Source organism: Zea mays, chromosome 9, assembly GCF_902167145.1.
Source record: "Zea mays cultivar B73 chromosome 9, Zm-B73-REFERENCE-NAM-5.0, whole genome shotgun sequence".
In the NCBI taxonomy this organism is placed as follows: domain Eukaryota; kingdom Viridiplantae; phylum Streptophyta; class Magnoliopsida; order Poales; family Poaceae; genus Zea; species Zea mays.
Genome location: NC_050104.1, coordinates 52,673,457 through 52,690,464, shown reverse-complemented (window position 1 = coordinate 52,690,464; position 17,008 = coordinate 52,673,457).

Genomic DNA, 17,008 nt, shown 5'->3' with positions numbered 1-17,008 from the left:
GAGGCAAATGCTTTAGCCTGGTAGCGGAACTAAGCGCAGCTCTAGAGAATCTGCAAGCATACTGTAACACTATGCATGAGGAAGTGCACGTGTTATACGACCGGTTGCATTCGAATGTACCATGTGAGGTTGCAACAATGGGAGCCAGAACATCTAGAGTAGCTAGTGGAGGACCTGATGGGGAGTTGGATCTTTTCGGAGCCCCTCCTTCCATGAACCTCGCAGATGAACGTTCTCCCGAAGCTGGCAGTGGAGCAGGAGCGACCAAGGACGAAGATAATTAGAGTAGTGTAGTATAAGTAGTGTCCTTATGTAAATTAAATAAGGAAGTTGAGTTGTACTAATGAGTATGTATAATTAGTACTAGTTTGGCATTATGTAATAAAGGTGGTGTACTTTCGGCATGTAATAATTCAGTATATCTTTCTTCCTTAGATGCCATCAAGAACGTGTGCTCAAGATGGGGTGGGAACTTCCCGCGGCGGGGAGGAAACTCCAAACCCGCCACCTGTACCTCCCACATTGGCTGAGGCTATCGCTGCCTTAGTTAATGCTACCGCTGACAACACACGTTTCCTGCGTGAATTGGTGGGGAATCAGTTTCAGCAACATGGAGGCAGAGGTCAACCTCTACTTGGAGTTTTCTAAAAATCGTCCCCTGCTTTTTGTTAAAGCAGAAGAACCTTTGGAAGCAGATGAATGGGTATGGGTTACGGAGCAAAAATTTGGATTGATCCGGTGTACTGAAACATAGAAGCCCCTATTCGCCGCCCAACAATTGAGAGGTCCTGCCAGCACCTGGTGGGCAAATTTTTCAGCTATTCAGCCTGCAGGACATCTGGTCATGTGGGCAGCATTCAAACAGGCTTTCAGGGAACATTATGTTCTAGAAGGGGTTTTACAGATGGTGTTAGAGGAGTTTATAAGTTTAAAGCAAGGGGAGACTTGGTAATGCAATATCTCATCAAGTTCAATCATCTCTCCCAGTACGCTATAGATCAAGTGGACACGGATTTGAAAAAGAAAAATTGCTTCATGAGAGGATTGAATGATCGACTCCAGCGCAAGATGGCCACATGTCTGGATCTCACTTATAGTAGGGCCATAAGCACAGCGCTGCCCATGGAAGCCAAGAATTTGGGACAAGGAAAAACAAAGAAATATGGGGGTGAAGGATCATCTCAGGGGTCTAAAAAGCGGACAAGGTTGGCAATTCGTACTTTCAACCCAAGTCGCTCTTCTCCTCGTCCACCCACATATCCGTTCAAACAACCAGTTTTCATCCGTCCCACTCCTGCCCCCGCCCAGAACAATCAACCGAGTGCCCCTGGTGCTCGTTTCCCGCCCTACCCAGTTCCTCAAATGGCTGCTTTAATTATGGAAAGTTCGGACACTTTATCAAGGACTGCCCCTATCCAGAGCAGAATAAATCAAATTTCCAACAGACTTTTGGGAACGCAACTCAAGGAATGGGAAATGTGGTCAACCCTCCACAGGCAAGAATACAAAGAAAACTGGGCGTGTTTATTACTCCCAAGTGGCGACTACCCCGGAAGGAGAACCAGTGACGATGGGTATGTTTCTCGTTGCCAATCATCCCACCATTATCCTTTTTGATTCTGGTGCATCACATACCTTTATAAGCAAGACTTTTGTGGAGAAGCATTGCATACATAGTATTGAATCAAGGGAGGGATTTGTTATTCAATCACCTGGGGGTCAAGTATTTACTAAGGAAGTAGTCTTCCACGTACCCGTAACATTGGCTGGACATGAGTTCTCTACTAACATGCTAGTTATAAAGGGACAAGATGTAGATGTAATTCTAGGCATGAATTGGTTGGTCCAGAATAAAGCTATCATCAATGCGAATCAAAGGACCATTGAATTGAGTCATGGACAAGAAGTCAAACTGTCCATCCCTGTATATGTCCCAGTTAAAGTATCCGGACAAGTTTTTGAAGCCATAGTGCAGGAGATACAAGACATTCCGATTGTGTGTGAAATCTCGGATGTATTCCCTGAAGATTTGCCAGGGTTACATTCGGAAAGGGATGTGGAGTTTGTGATTGAATTGAAGCCTGGTACGGCTCCTATCTCCAGAAGGTCGTACCGTATGCCACCCAATGAGCTGGCGGAACTCAAGACACAATTGCAAGACTTATTGGAGAAAGGATTTATTAGACCGAGTTCATCGCCATGGGGATGTCTAGTAATCTTTGTCAAGAAGAAGGATCAGACTCTTTGAATGTGCGTGGACTACAGACCCCTTAATGAAGTGACTATTAAGAATAAGTATCCTCTTCCTCGGATCGATATTTTATTCGATCAACTCATTGGAGCCTGGGTGTTTTCTAAAATTGATCTCCGATCGGGCTATCATCAGATTAGAATTCGACCTGAGGATATACCCAAGACCGCTTTTACCACTCGGTATGGGTTATTTGAATATTTGGTTATGTCTTTTGGATTAACAAATTCTCCAACCCACTTCACATACTTGATGAATTCGGTATTTATGCCTGAATTAGACAAGTTTGTGGTGGTCTTCATTGATGACATTTTGATCTATTCCAAGAATGAGGAGGAGCATGCAAAACATTTGCGAATTGTATTAACGTGCTTGAGAGAACATCAGCTTTATGCTAAATTTTGCAAGTGCGCGTTCTGGTTGGAAGAAATCCAATTTTTAGGACATGTTTTATCTGCCACTGGGATTGCGGTTGATCCCAGCAAGGTCAAGGATATTTTGGACTGGAAATCACCCATTTCAGTGCTTCAAGTTAGAAGTTTCCTTGGATTGGCTGGTTATTACCGCAGTTTTATCCCCGAGTTTTCCAAGATTGTTAAACCCATTACTGGGTTATTAAAAAATGATGCTAAGTTTGACTTATCCTCTAAGTGTAACGAGGCCTTTGAACAGTTGAAAGTATTATTGACCACTGCACTAGTTTTGTACCAACCGAATATTGAGAAGCCATTCGGTTTTTATTGTGACGCATCAGGCAGTGGCCTTGGATGTGTCCTGATGCAAGAGGGACGAATAATAGCTTATGCTTCAAGATAGCTGCGCCCGCATGAGGAGCATTACACAACCCATGATTTGGAACTAGCTGCAGTAGTTCATGCCCTTAAGATTTTGCATCATTATCTACTAGGAAATATATGCCACTTATATACGGATCACAAGAGTTTGAAGTATATCTTCACCCAGTCAGAGCCAAACATGAGACAAAGAAGGTGGCTCGAGCTAATCAATGATTATGACTTGGAAATTCATTATCACCCAGGAAAGGCTAATGTGGTGGCAGATGCTTTAAGTCGTAAGGCCTCTTGTCATTGTCTCACGGTAAGATCACCTGACACCACTTTATATCAAGAAATGGAAAAAATAAATCTGGGAATAGTACAACAAGGGACCTTGACCTAGTTGAAGCTTGAGTCAGTTAGTCTGCAAAGGATTATTGATGCTCAAAGGACAATAAGGGTATGAGATATATTCATGAGAAATTGGAGGCCGACAAAGCTAATTGTTTTAGGAAAGATGATCAAGGAGTGATATGGTTTAAAGACCGCATAGTTGTGCCAAAGGATGCTGAAGTCCATCAACAAATCCTGGACGAAGCTTATCTTAGTCGATATTCCATTCACCCTGGAAGCACTAAGATGTAGCAAGACTTGAACAACATTATTGGTGGACTAAGATGAAGATTGAAATCGCAGCTATGTGGCAAAATGTGACACTTGTAGACATGTCAAGGTGATACATATGAAAGCTGCTGGACCATTACAATCATTGCCAATCCCAACCTAGAAATGGGAAGATATGAGTATGGATTTCATTGTGGGATTACCTTGGACAGCTAAAGGATTCGACTCTATTTGGGTCATAATTGATCGGCTTACAAAGACTGCCCATTTTCTTCCCGTTAAGGTGCAATATCTAGTGGTTGCATATGCAGAACATTATATCACTCGTATTCTTAGTTTGCATGGAGTTCCAAAGACGATAGTGTCGGACCGAGGACCGCAATTTGTATCCAAGTTTTGGGAGGAGCTACACAAATCTCTAGGTACTAAATTACTCCATAGTTCGGCCTATCATCCTCAGACGAGCGGACAAACTGAAAGGGTAAATCAAATATTGGAAGATATGCTACGAGCCTGTGTCTTAGAGTTCCCACAAAAATGGGATGATTCTCTGCCACTAGCAGAATTTTCTTATAATAACAGTTATCAAGAAAGTATTAAAATGGCACAGTTTGAAGCTCTGTACGGACGACGATGTAGAACACCCTTGAATTGGTCATAACCAGGAGAACGATGGTTTTTCAGACATGATTGGGTTAAAGAAACAGAAGAAAAGGTCCAACGTATAAAACATAACCTGAAAGAAGCTCAAGCTCGGCAGAAAAATTATGGGAATAAACGACGTCGACCATTGGTTTTTCAAGCCGGCGATCATGTGTACTTGAAAGTATCACCAATGAAGGGTGTTAGTCAATTCGGGGTTAAAGGAAAATTGGCACCCCGATATATTGGTCCGTTCTCCATTCTTGAGCGATGTGGGCAAGTGGCGTACGGACTTCAATTGCTAGAATCATTGTATACGGTGCTCGGGCAGAAGCAACGGTTCCACGTGTTCGACCGTGGCTGACACCCCCAGTTCACGCCCGTTCGCGCGCCCACGCTCCCCCGTGCATGCCCGCACGCGCTCGCTGGTCCACGGCCGCCCGTGCACCGCGCGGTGCCTATAAAGCAGCCCCGCGCCTCGGCCATACCTCCCCGCGCGCTCACAAGTCCTGCCCGAGCCAGAGATCACCAGAATTTGCCCCGAGCACGCCGTGCCACCGCCCGCCAAGCTTTCCGAGCCTCGGCCGCCGTGGCCCTCACCCTCCAGTCGCGTCCAAGCTACGCCAACCACTCGGTTAGCTTCACCATTAGCCCGTGAAGCTTTCCAAGTCCTCGGACCCGGCAGAACTTCACTGGAGGCCCGAGATCGCCCTCGCCGGACTTCGGTCGCCCACCGCCGCGCATGGACCAAGCCTTCCGGTAAGCCATTTTCAAATTCCTTGCACCCGCGTCTTCCCTAGCACCCAGTGAAGCTCTCTGACGCCGTGAGTAGGCCGGATTCCTCGCCGCCGGACGAGCATCTCCGCCTGCGCACGCGGACCGGCCGACTCCGACCATCCCCGACGGTGATCCGCACATCGTCGTGATCCCCGAGACCTCCCCTACGTCCTCGACCACCTCACCGGAGCTGCCTCGCCGCCGGTAAGCCCCTCCGCCCTTTTCTCCATCGCGGGTACTGTTTAATTGGGGACAGGACCGTGGTTTCGATTTCCAGAAACCCTAGGGGGTTTTCTGTAGAGCCATAGACTCAAATGAATAGTGCCCCGGGGACCTGTCTGTAATTCCTTTAAGAACTTTTGCCAGGGACCCCAGCGCAAAATTGCTTTTCTTTAAACCATTTCGAATTAAACTTTTATTATTCAGCAGAAGACTAAGGAAATTCATAACTTGAAAAATACTTACCCAAATTTTGTCAAACCAATTTTGCTGGATTCTAAATATTATGGACTATCAATTAAAAATAATTAACCCCATGCCTTCTGTTCTAATTTTTAGAGTTTCGAATTAAATACAGAAACTGACCAAACCCTATTTAATTAATGAAAATTGGTTATGCTTCTGTGCTAGGCTTGAAAAAATTTGTAGATGTTCACACCTCAATTAGGCACTGTTTAAAAATAGTGGGAACCCCAGTATTGAAAATTAAAGTAGTGATCTCTATTAAAAGCCATTTTTGCCCAAAACTTAGGAAAATCAGAAAAGCATTAGAAAATAATGAACAGTGAGTGCAATTATTTTTCCTAGCCTACTTAAGTAACAGAAAACCTAGGAAAAATAAAAAGACCACTAGTCCAGAACAGAATTAAAATGAAATGTTTTATTCAGCATTATTCCAACTAGAAAACAATTATTGGAATTATAAAAACAGACCAAAATTTGTTAATAAAAATCCAGTGGACTTGTAACCACTAGAACCCCACTACAAAAATGATAACCACCCCAGCCCATCATTTTAAGTAGGGTAAACAAATAAAACTTGATATTGGTTCCTATTCCAAATAAATCATGAGCAACCCTAAAATAATGCAATAATGGACAAACAAAATTTTGCTAGATCAATAATGAGATAGGCCACCAGAGAAAAATGCAAACTCATTTGAAAGATGCAAAGTAATACCTATTGCCAATACTTCATGAAAAAGGCCATTTAATCCAAATAATTCCTACCACCCCTCCTTAAGCAAAAGGATGCCAAAATTCAGAATGATTGCTCTTGAACAAAGTAGAAGCTAGGAAAAATCAGAAATCTGTTGTTTGATATTTTTCAAATGTAGTGGTAGTAGAAAGCACCCCTTTGGCTAGAAACTTTGGAAAATCATAATAAAATAAGTGGTAAGTATTAATGGCTAGAAATTTTGTGCAAGGTCATGTTATAACATCTAGATGCCAACAAAAATATGTCTTAAAGAATAACCTTCTCTTAAAAAGGAGTCATAGTTCAAACCACCCCTCCTGCCCTAATATTTAATAATTTTATCCAAAGAGAACAACTTACTTTTTAAAACCCAAATTTTGAGACAGAGAATTATACACCAGTAAGAAGCCACTGTAATTTTACAGAATTTTTGGAAATTTATTAATATAACTTGTAGTTCAAACCCACCTTAAAAGCATAAAGGAAATAAGAAGAAGAAAGAAAGATAATAAACCTCGCTCCAATAAGTTCAACTAGAAATCTTATTAAATTCTCACTAAGGCTTTAAAAAGAATTCAGTGGAACAACAAAATAGACTTACCACTTCATTGAACTAAGTGAGATCTAAATTGCTAAGTATACCACCAAAAAATCCTTAGTAGCAAGATTTAACTCTACCTGATTAAGTAGATTAGTCACCATCGAGTTAATTGCTAAATTACCTATCATATCATGCATGTATCTTACTCATTGCAATCATTAGACTGCAATCTAGCTGACGAAGAGTACGTGTTCATCCCCGAGGAAGGAGTTGTCCACGAGGAAGACCAGGAGCAAGCTACCGAGACTGCCACTAAGGATTTCCCCGCAGCCCCAGCTATTGAAGGCAAGCCCCAGTTTTTAGGCATAACCATTTATAAATGCTACTTTACTACACTTAAATGTTTGTAGGCTTGTAATGTGCACTTAAGTGTAGGAGTTGCTTGAAACCCTTAGTTCCATGAACTTAGGATTCCTTTTTGAGATGGATACTAGTATGCTAGGTCGAGTAGCTGTTATGCCAATCAGGATCTCGGTAGAAGTCAAGTGATTTTTCTAGCACTAGCGCGGGGTCAGGAATTGATTGTATTCATCTTGATAACGGGATCTATGATAGTCTATGGACTTGGATCCAGGGAGGATGCCTTGTCCATGAGACGGGAAAAGGAATTAAGGATTAATGTGTGGATACCTGAGTCAAGCATTTGAACGTACTAAACACATGTCGGGAAATATGGTAACCGGTAAACCTAGTACCTGAGTGAAGCCGGGCGCAGACTTTATCCCTCACTCGTCCTGAGACTGGGTCTCCCATGCTAGCTATGGTGGGTACAAGTGCGGTCACTACACGACGGCAGCCGGGGTCAGTGGAGCATTGTATGCCAAGGCGGTGAGCCCTGGCCGCGAACGGGCAATCGATGGGGACGGTTGACGTGTGTGGGGACGGATTGCCCTGACATGTCGTGTGTTTAGATTTACCTTGCAAGTTTAAAACTCGATTCAAATTGTTTGCTTCTCGCAGCTAATGAGACTGCTTGACCCCTTGTACTGCATTGAGTAAGAAGTGAAATGAGGTTTACATGAGATAACTTGTTGATTGTATTAAATGCTTGTTACCATGTATGCTTAGAAAAAGAGAACTTAGTTAATCTAATGATGCTAGAAAGAGAAAAGCTAAAACTTGATTTTCGAAACAGCTAGTGCTTTTGGCAAACCAAACCCCTCAGCCAAACAGCTGCACGGTCTAGAGGTAGAGGAGTAGTTTCCTCACACCGGGTAAGTTTAGCTGAGTATTAGTATACTCAGCCTTGCTTGTGGCATAATTTTTGCAGGTATGCTGCAGGATATGGTTGATGGTTTGCCTTGGCCTACTATCCTGCCACCGGGTTGGACGGTCGAGTGGGATGCTGCCCAAGCAGGAGAGGAGCACGAGGAGTAGTAGGCTAGTCCTTGTCCAATTCCTCGCTACCGACGATATCGATCATCCGTTGCATTTTATTTTGTGAACTTTTATCCGCTACTTGAAAAACTCCAATCTATGTAATAATTCAGTACTTTAACTTGAGGTTTCCTGTTTTATTGTATTTCTTCTGTGAATCACCTTGGAGTGAGTATGTGGTATTTGATCCTGGATAAGTGGCTTTATCAGACTAGATCTGAGGGACTGACGGGTTATTCCGATTTAAGTGTGTTACGGCCCTTGAGGCGTGACTTAGGCACTTAAGCTAGAATAATTCGAGCGGTTCTGCCACAGTTACTATCACTAAAACTTGAGCATAACATCATGTGCATGGGCATATCATATGTTTGATACACCTAGAGTGCATTCACTAGGTAAAAATTTCAAATAAGTTGTAATGATATGATTTGATGTGTGATTAACCTTAAGGTAGAGTGCTTAACCCTAGATTATGGCTTATGGATGTGAGTGAGGCCCAAATAAGTTAAGACCTCAAACAACATGAGAAATGATCATCAGGTATCACATTTGATGGACTTTGGTGGCATCAAAACCCTAATGTGCCCAAAACCCTAAAAACAAACCCGAGAAACCCTAATTAAAACCCTAGGGGGGTAGATGCACTTTTGGACCAAAGTGCAAATACCAAAGTAATAGAACATCACAAATCATGTATTTTTCACATTTGGGCATTTGCAAGTCAAATGATGAAGTTTGGACTTATTTGAAAAAGTACCCCATGAACCCCATATGTTAAGTCTGAATTCAGTTGAAATGGGTCAACTTTGGAGCTTTATATCTCCCAATTCATAAGGAATTTGCCCTAGATCAACACATCAAATTTAAAGAGCTATCTTAGGAGAATAACTTTGCTTAAGTGATCTAGCATTGTTGACATACAGAATTTGGAGAAAAAGAGGTTTGAAGTCTGGTTGTCTGTCAGCCCTAAGACTGAATTCTGATTAACAGTGAAGTTGGATGAACTTGGAGATCGATTTTGAGTAGGATCCTGTGACTATTTGATTGTGGATACTATAACAAAGTTAGAGAGGGATTATAGGGCAACAATTTCTCTGCAGGACGAAGATCATGTTGTCACACAGGAATTGGAGAATAAGGCGCTTCATTTAGCTCTGTCAGGCGATCTGAATGGGATCCCAATGGTACAGTGCCTGACAAAGATCAGCAGATACATCGTATCTCGCCGCCAGTGACCTTGCGCTCGGATTTGCGCCGGTGCAGCGATTCGCGCCTGTAGTGTGTGCATAACAATCCTTGGTGAAAAGATCTAGCTGTGTGTTGGGGGCCTTCGGCTTACGAAGGTCCTCAAAAACAGGATTTAACAGTATTTCTGGAGTATAATGTGTGAACAGGTATCTTCGGACTCAAGTCGGTATCACAGTAGGAGAAGCCCAAAATAATACGAAGGTTGATACAGCGACGAAGGTGTGAGCGGGAAAGCTTCGGCGTGGTAGCAGAAAATGAAACCGACTTAAAGATGAAAAGGCCATTCAGACCTCGATGGATTACTATAGAATTATTATCAAATGTAAAGGGCATGAATGTAATTTTGTATGGGCTGCGTCCCGTGCCTATAAATAGGTGAACAGTACCCCCGTACTGTTCACGCTGATTTGGCATTGGCTCTTGCGTCACATCTGTACTTTCATTCCCTTCCAAGCTGAAGGTACATTTGTAATTCGATATTATTTTTGTTTCTCTACAATAATGATAAGTTGATAATGATATATAATTATCTATGAAATCCTTCATATTCTTTATGATTCGTTCTCTGTCATCGTATGCTATGTTTATGAAGGTACGTCCTTCATAACCTTCGTCCGAAAATCATTATATCCTAAGGGAAATAATGCTTCGAAGGACGAAGGACTTTATCGATTAATATTTTTTGTGTTGCCTTGTTCTTAACTTATAGCATTTGAGAACAAGTCCCCAACATTGGCGCCCACCTCCGGTGAACTCACTTCCACTCTTTGAGTTTTTGAACACCTTCGGCGATCATAAATCTTCGCTATGGCGCCGAAGAAAGCTTCAGCAACTGGGGCTGCAGCTCTGCAGCCTCTGGACCATAACCAGGAGACAGTCTCTCTTCGGGAGGCCCGAAGCCAGAAGAGGAAGGCTGTTAGCCCGACGCCACCAGAGGATGAGATAGATCAAGAGATCAGAGACATGGAGATGCTTCATCAACAGGTGCAGAGGAAGAAAGAAAAGATGGCCAGGCTAGCTGAACTGCAAAGGCAGATAGACGAAGCCTCTGAAGAAGTTCGTCATCTTACTCAGGATGAGCAACACCGAAGGCCTCAGCACCAAGACCTCCATCAGGAGGGTTTCCCCAACGAAGATGACTGGTATGACAATTTCCATCATGGGAATTTTGTTTTTGATGATGCTTCTCCTCTGTCCGCTGAGCTGCAGGCTACACCTTGGCCTCCGTCTTACAAGCCGCCTCAGCTTCCCATATTCGATGGCCACTCAGACCCGAAGCAGTTTTTGATGAGCTACGAAGCAACAGTATCTTCATATGGTGGCAATGCTGCAGTCATGGCCAAATCTTTTGTTATGGCTGTCAGGAGTGTTGCTCAAACCTGGTATTCCTCCCTTCGACCAGGAACGATCACTTCATGGCAAAAGCTGAAGGACTTGTTGCTAACCAGCTTCCAAGGGTTTCAGACGAAGCCAGTCACTGCTCAAGCTCTATTTCAGTGCACCCAGGATCACGAAGAATACCTTCAGGCGTATGTCCGGAGGTTCTTGCGCTTGAGGGCACATGCACCAACTGTGCCCAACGAAATTGTCATTGAGGCCATGATCAAGGGGCTTCGGCCAGGACCTTCAGCTCAGTACTTTGCTAGGAAACCTCCTCAAACTTTGGAGAAGCTGCTCCAGAAGATGGACGAGTATATTCGGGCCGATAATGATTTTCGTCAAAGAAGGGAGGAGGCTTTCAGGTTTTCTGAAATGACCAGGGGCTTCGGAGGAAGGTTTTATCCGAGGCATGTTAGGTCAATCCATAACTCTACTCAAAATGATGATAGGGGAAGCCAGCAGCAAAGGCCACAGTGCTCCTCACAGGCTTCGGGGCAACAGCAAGGCTCCTTCCGACCACCAGCTCCAAGAGGCAGAGGCGCCAGGGGCTTCGGAGGAAGATTTGGAGATCAACCAAGAAGAATTTTTTGCTTATTCTGTGGTGAGAACAAAGGCCATACCACCAGGATGTGCCATGTTACCATCCAGAAGCAAAAGGAAATAGCCGAAGCTGCAGCACAACAAACTCAGCCGAAGCAGGTCATGCACACTGCTTCGTATCATTCGTCTTACATCCCAGAGTATGTAGGCAATCACCCTGCAGTTTCTGTTGCTTCGGCGAGTCAACCTCAAGCTTCCTGGCAACAGCCTCCGCCTCCACCACCGCTGCAACAAGGTCAACAGCCAGAAGGGAGCCAATATGCTCCACACCAAAGGGACTTCAGAGAACAGTCCGAAGCTCGCACAGTCAACAGCACTGTGCCAGAATCAAAGCACATCTATTGACAAATATCCTACCTTAATAGCAGTCTTTTTCATTCAGTTTTATTTTCTGTGTAATAAAGGACATTGTTTAGATTTCATGTAAATAGTTTCGTTGTTTGACAAAAGGAAAATATATTTTCTTCACAGGCTTAAGTTGTTGAAGTTTAAAGATTTGTGATAACAAAGAGGACCTTCGAATTATCAAAAATTCTTCGAAGCAACAAAAAAAAGTCGTTCTGAGGAACGCAGAGTAAGTTTGTCGAAGTCACAAAAAGTCGTTCCAAAGGGAGCGCAGTGTAAGTTTTCTGCTCCAAAGTCGTTCCAAAGGGAATGCAGAGCATACAGCGAAAAGTCAACGCTGATACCGCCTAAGTAAAAGGCGAAGCGCGAAAAGTCAATGCGAATACCGCTGAAAGTAAAAGGCGAAGAAGCTCCTAAGGGAGGCTTACAGCGAAAAATAAACGCTGATTCCGCTGAAGTAAAAGGCGAAGAAGCTCCTAAGGGAGGCTTATAACAAAAAGTCACCTCTGATTCAAAAAGATTATGTATTTTATCGCAGGGATGTATGTTTGTCTTCGGAATAAATATCATCTTGCATAGCATAACATCATCACACCATTTCGCATACCATAAGCATCATACATCATGCTGCATATGGCACAAGAAGGGGGCACAATATCGAACTCCAGAAGAATGTTTTGGAAAAGGAGAAAATCATACTAAGATTGTAAGGAGTTACACTATTGATCTTCGGAGTTACACTATTGATCTTCGGAGAAAATCTTCACGAAGCTTGGATATTATTCATCAAAACACTACGGATATTGTCGCAATAGATAAAAAGTCTTCTTCACGAAGCATGAAAAGAAGGGAAGGTGTTTTTTCGTCAAAGACTCAAAAACGATACGTATGTAAAATTTCATGCATCGTAAAGAATTGAACAATAAAAACAGGTATATTATATACAGGGCTACAAGATGTTACACATGTTACATTTCAGAAGTTTTTACAATAGTACTTAATCTTCTCTCAGAACGACTTCTGCAGCTTCGTTCAGGAGCCGATTAACAAATTCATCCATAATGGCTTCAGCCATCTTTTTAATTTCGTCATCTCCTTTCGGGTGAGGGCCCAGAGACGCTTTAGTAGGATCTGAAGGAGGACAGGATACAACTACATTGCTATTACAAATTGCGAATGAAGTTCAAAACCAAAAATTACAACACAATAAAAACCATTAGTTAATACCTATTTGCCCTTCGGGCTCTGAGCTTTTTTCAGCAGCTTTAGCTACTTCTCTAGCGTCGTGAATGCCCTTCTCGCTTTTCTGGATAATTTCTCGAGCCATTTCTCGACCACCATTATCCCAGACATCGGTGAAAAATTTTTCACCAACCATGCTAGCTTCGGCTGAAGGGTCTCTCGCATCTTTGAAAGACAAGGTAGCTTCGGATTGCGCTAAAATTTTTACATGTTCACAGCCCTTTTTCTCCAAAATGGTGGCAATTCCTCTGGCACCCGAGAAAGCACATATGTCTCCGCGGCTATTTAAAATTTCCTCGAAGGCCTCAGCTTCGTGATTAATCCATTCGATAGGACCTTCGGGGTTGCCTCTTACAAAGTTTTCTTCGCTCGAGAATGCGCCGACGCTGGCGAAGCTAGCTTTCAACTTCTTGACACACTCCATGGATTTGTTATAGCATCTTTTCTTGGACGAGCGAAGCTCTTCAACAGTTCCCTCTAAATGATTTGCCCATTGGTCGCTGAGTTCTCGCTTCGTTTCTTCAAGTATGCGTTCCTCTTTGGCTCTGGCCAGCTGTTTCCGAAGATCTTCAATTTCGCGCTTCTGAGCCTCAGCTTGACCTTTAAAAGTAGCTTCGTCTTCTTTTATTCTATTTATTAATGAATGTAATATTTTATCTTTTTCGAGACCTTCGTTCCTCAGTTCAATTACTTCGGAACGAAGGTTGCTCAGGGCTATAGCGCACCCTTCGTCTTCAGCATCTTTTTGGGCCCTGAGAGCATTGCTAAGTATCAGACCCTGCAAAAAAAATGTGTGTGCGTCAATAGACTTATGCAAACGAAAATTTTAGTGTCAACAAAAATTGTAAAGATCCCATTTGTTGTACCTTTAAGCTATTATATGCCAGGCTGTCGGCCAGATCGTTTTTCGACAGCACCGAGAGCCCGTCTTCCAGTGTTGGGAATCCGAAGCTCTTGCTCATCTCCCGACAGACAGAAATCTCCTTGCTGTCAGGGAGACAATACAAAAAGTCTTCTTCTCCACTGCCATTGAATATTAACGCCCCCTTTGGATACTTCAGTTTTTGGGCGTAGCGCTGGGCCTCTTGCTTTTCTTTTTCTGATAATTTTTTCCCCGAAGCATGACGAACAACATAATCAAGGACTTTGGGGGATGCTTCGGGGGCAATAGCACTGATTTTTTTAGTTGGCTCTGTTATTTTTTCTTCCTCGGTTTCCAAGGATTTTACATTCGTGGGCTCTGAGGGCCCAGCTTCAGCTTCAGTTTCTTGCTCTGGAGCCTTAGTATCAGAAATTTCAGTTTTTGCTTCGGGGATGGCAACAGTCTTCTTCGGAGGCGTGCTTGAGGATTTAATTGTTTCCAGAACATCTAGCACATTGACCATTCTCTTTCTTTTCGGAGTCACTGCTGGCACCTTTTGATTTTTTACTGTCTCAACATTTGCTGCAGGACTTAAAACTTCTGATGTTTTTGATCCCTCAGTTGGTCCTTTTACTTCTTCCATTTTTTCTATCAATGGCGCTTCGGCCATCTCTTTGGTTTCCGGTGACAAAATCCTTGGTTCTTCCGATTCTATCCTTGTTGGCACTTCGGCCATTCCTGCGACTTCCGGCAGCAAGGTTGGCTCGGTTGGCTTTTCAGCTTCGGTGGCCGAAGAAGTCTCTCCGGTAAACTCAGGTACCGAGGCTGGTTCAATATAGCGCGGCCGATGTGTGAGGACTTTTATCCTTTTTCTTTTTGGTTCTGGCTCGCTAGGGGCAGTTGCAGCTTCTTCTTTCGCAGAGGTTATGTTCTTTCTTTTCTGCCCTCGAATGGGGTAACGATAGTCAGGGTAGACAAACCCGATTGCGTCAAAAACCCGGTTCAGTCTTTTCTTTTTCCGGCCTCCGAAGGCTGCTGACAATGCAGTATCTTCAGCCTTCGAGTAAACCCCAAGTAGCTCATCACTCAAATTTTCAATGCTTTTTAGCCAGTCATCATCTGGCTCAACGAATTTATCTCCAAACTTGAAAGTATACTTCAGCCTGATAAGGCCACCTTCGTCAGCCTCCTTTATGGTCTCTTGCGGCATTTCCCATTTTTCCGCAAGCGGCCATACTCTGAAGGCAATATGCTCTTGGACTAAATCTCTCGTTCCAATAAAAGAACAAATAACTCCGAAGGCTCTCTGGCATTCTTCGGCAGCTTCGTTCATTTCAACCTTCGGCCTCCGCAAGCCGAAGCTTTGCCAAATAGGGCGCATAACTATACCTTTGATATCTTCTCGTGCTTTCAGGTCATTCTTCACATAAAACCATTCTGTCATCCAGTCGTCGGGCCATCTCTTCTGAAAGGTTGGCACAGGACAGCTTGACCCAGACCGAGAAACGAAATTGTAGCAGCCAAAATTATTGTGATACTGTTCTTTACCCCAAGGTTTTGTCTCGTATGATAATTCGTGTATGTTATAGAAACTTTTCGCATCAGGTTCCAGACCTTGGCTTCTCACGGCCCATACGAAGATATTCAGCCTTATAATTGCTTCGGGGGTAAGTTGATGAAGATAGACTTCAAACATTTTCAGCACCTCTACGACGAAGCTGCTCAGGGGAAATCGTAGTCCAGCTTTCAAAAAGCTTCGGAACACTACGACTTCATTTTCCTCAGGAGTCGGGCAAGTTTTCTCTCCTTCGTCGACCCTCACAATGGATAAATCCCGGAAGTATCTTCCCCTCATGTTGACAAGATGATTTTCTTTGATACTTGATTTGCCAAAAACTGAATGGCTTGGTCGCCAGGGGCGATCTTCGGAGTCTTCACCACCACTATCCACATCATAACTATCGCTGTCATCAGTATCTTCAGACAAACCTTCTAAAATCTCTTTGGTGATTTTTTCTGTGTTGGTCTTTGACATTGCTATAAGAAACCCCAGGTTCTTCTCTTCGTCGAGACTCAGCTTCATCTCAGCAGCAGCCTTCTTATCCTCAGACATCTTCGGAAACACTAAAAAACTGTTTTCAAAGCCGAAGCTTCAAAACTTAAAGCTAAGCAAATCTTGGTGCGCAAGAGCTAAAAATTGAGTGAGCGGGAGCAGATGGCAAGAGAGCGTGCCAAATGAGCTTGCAGTATGATCTTATTTATACGCCCAGTGCGTTGAAAATTGAAAGACCCCACCTGTCAGTGAATGTTGCTATTCTAGCAAAGAGAAGGTGTTTTTTCGGCCCTTCGGCTTAAAGCCTTCGTTCATGTCGCAATCTAAATTAATTATTTTAAACAAATTTATATTGCGAGGGGCTACTGTTGGGGGCCTTCGGCTTACGAAGATCCTCAAAAACAGGATTTAACAGTATTTCTGGAGTATAATGTGTGAACAGGTATCTTCGGACTCAAGTCGGTATCACAGTAGGAGAAGCCCAAAATAATACGAAGGTTGATACAGCGACGAAGGTGTGAGCGGGAAAGCTTCGGCGTGGTAGCAGAAAATGAAACCGACTTAAAGATGAAAAGGCCATTCAGACCTCAGTGGATTACTATAGAATTATTATCAAATGTAAAGGGCATGAATGTAAATTTGTATGGGCTGCGTCCCGTGCCTATAAATAGGTGAACAGTACCCCCGTACTGTTCACGCTGATTTGGCATTGGCTCTTGCGTCACATCTGTACTTTCATTCCCTTCCAAGCTGAAGGTACATTTGTAATTCGATATTATTTCTGTTTCTCTACAATAATGATAAGTTGATAATGATATATAATTATCTATGAAATCCTTCATATTCTTTATGATTCGTTCTCTGTCATCGTATGATATGTTTATGAAGGTACGTCCTTCATAACCTTCGTTCGAAAATCATTATATCCTAAGGGAAATAATGCTTCGAAGGACGAAGGACTTTATCGATTAATATTTTTTGTGTTGCCTTGTTCTTAACTTATAGCATTTGAGAACAAGTCCCCAACACTGT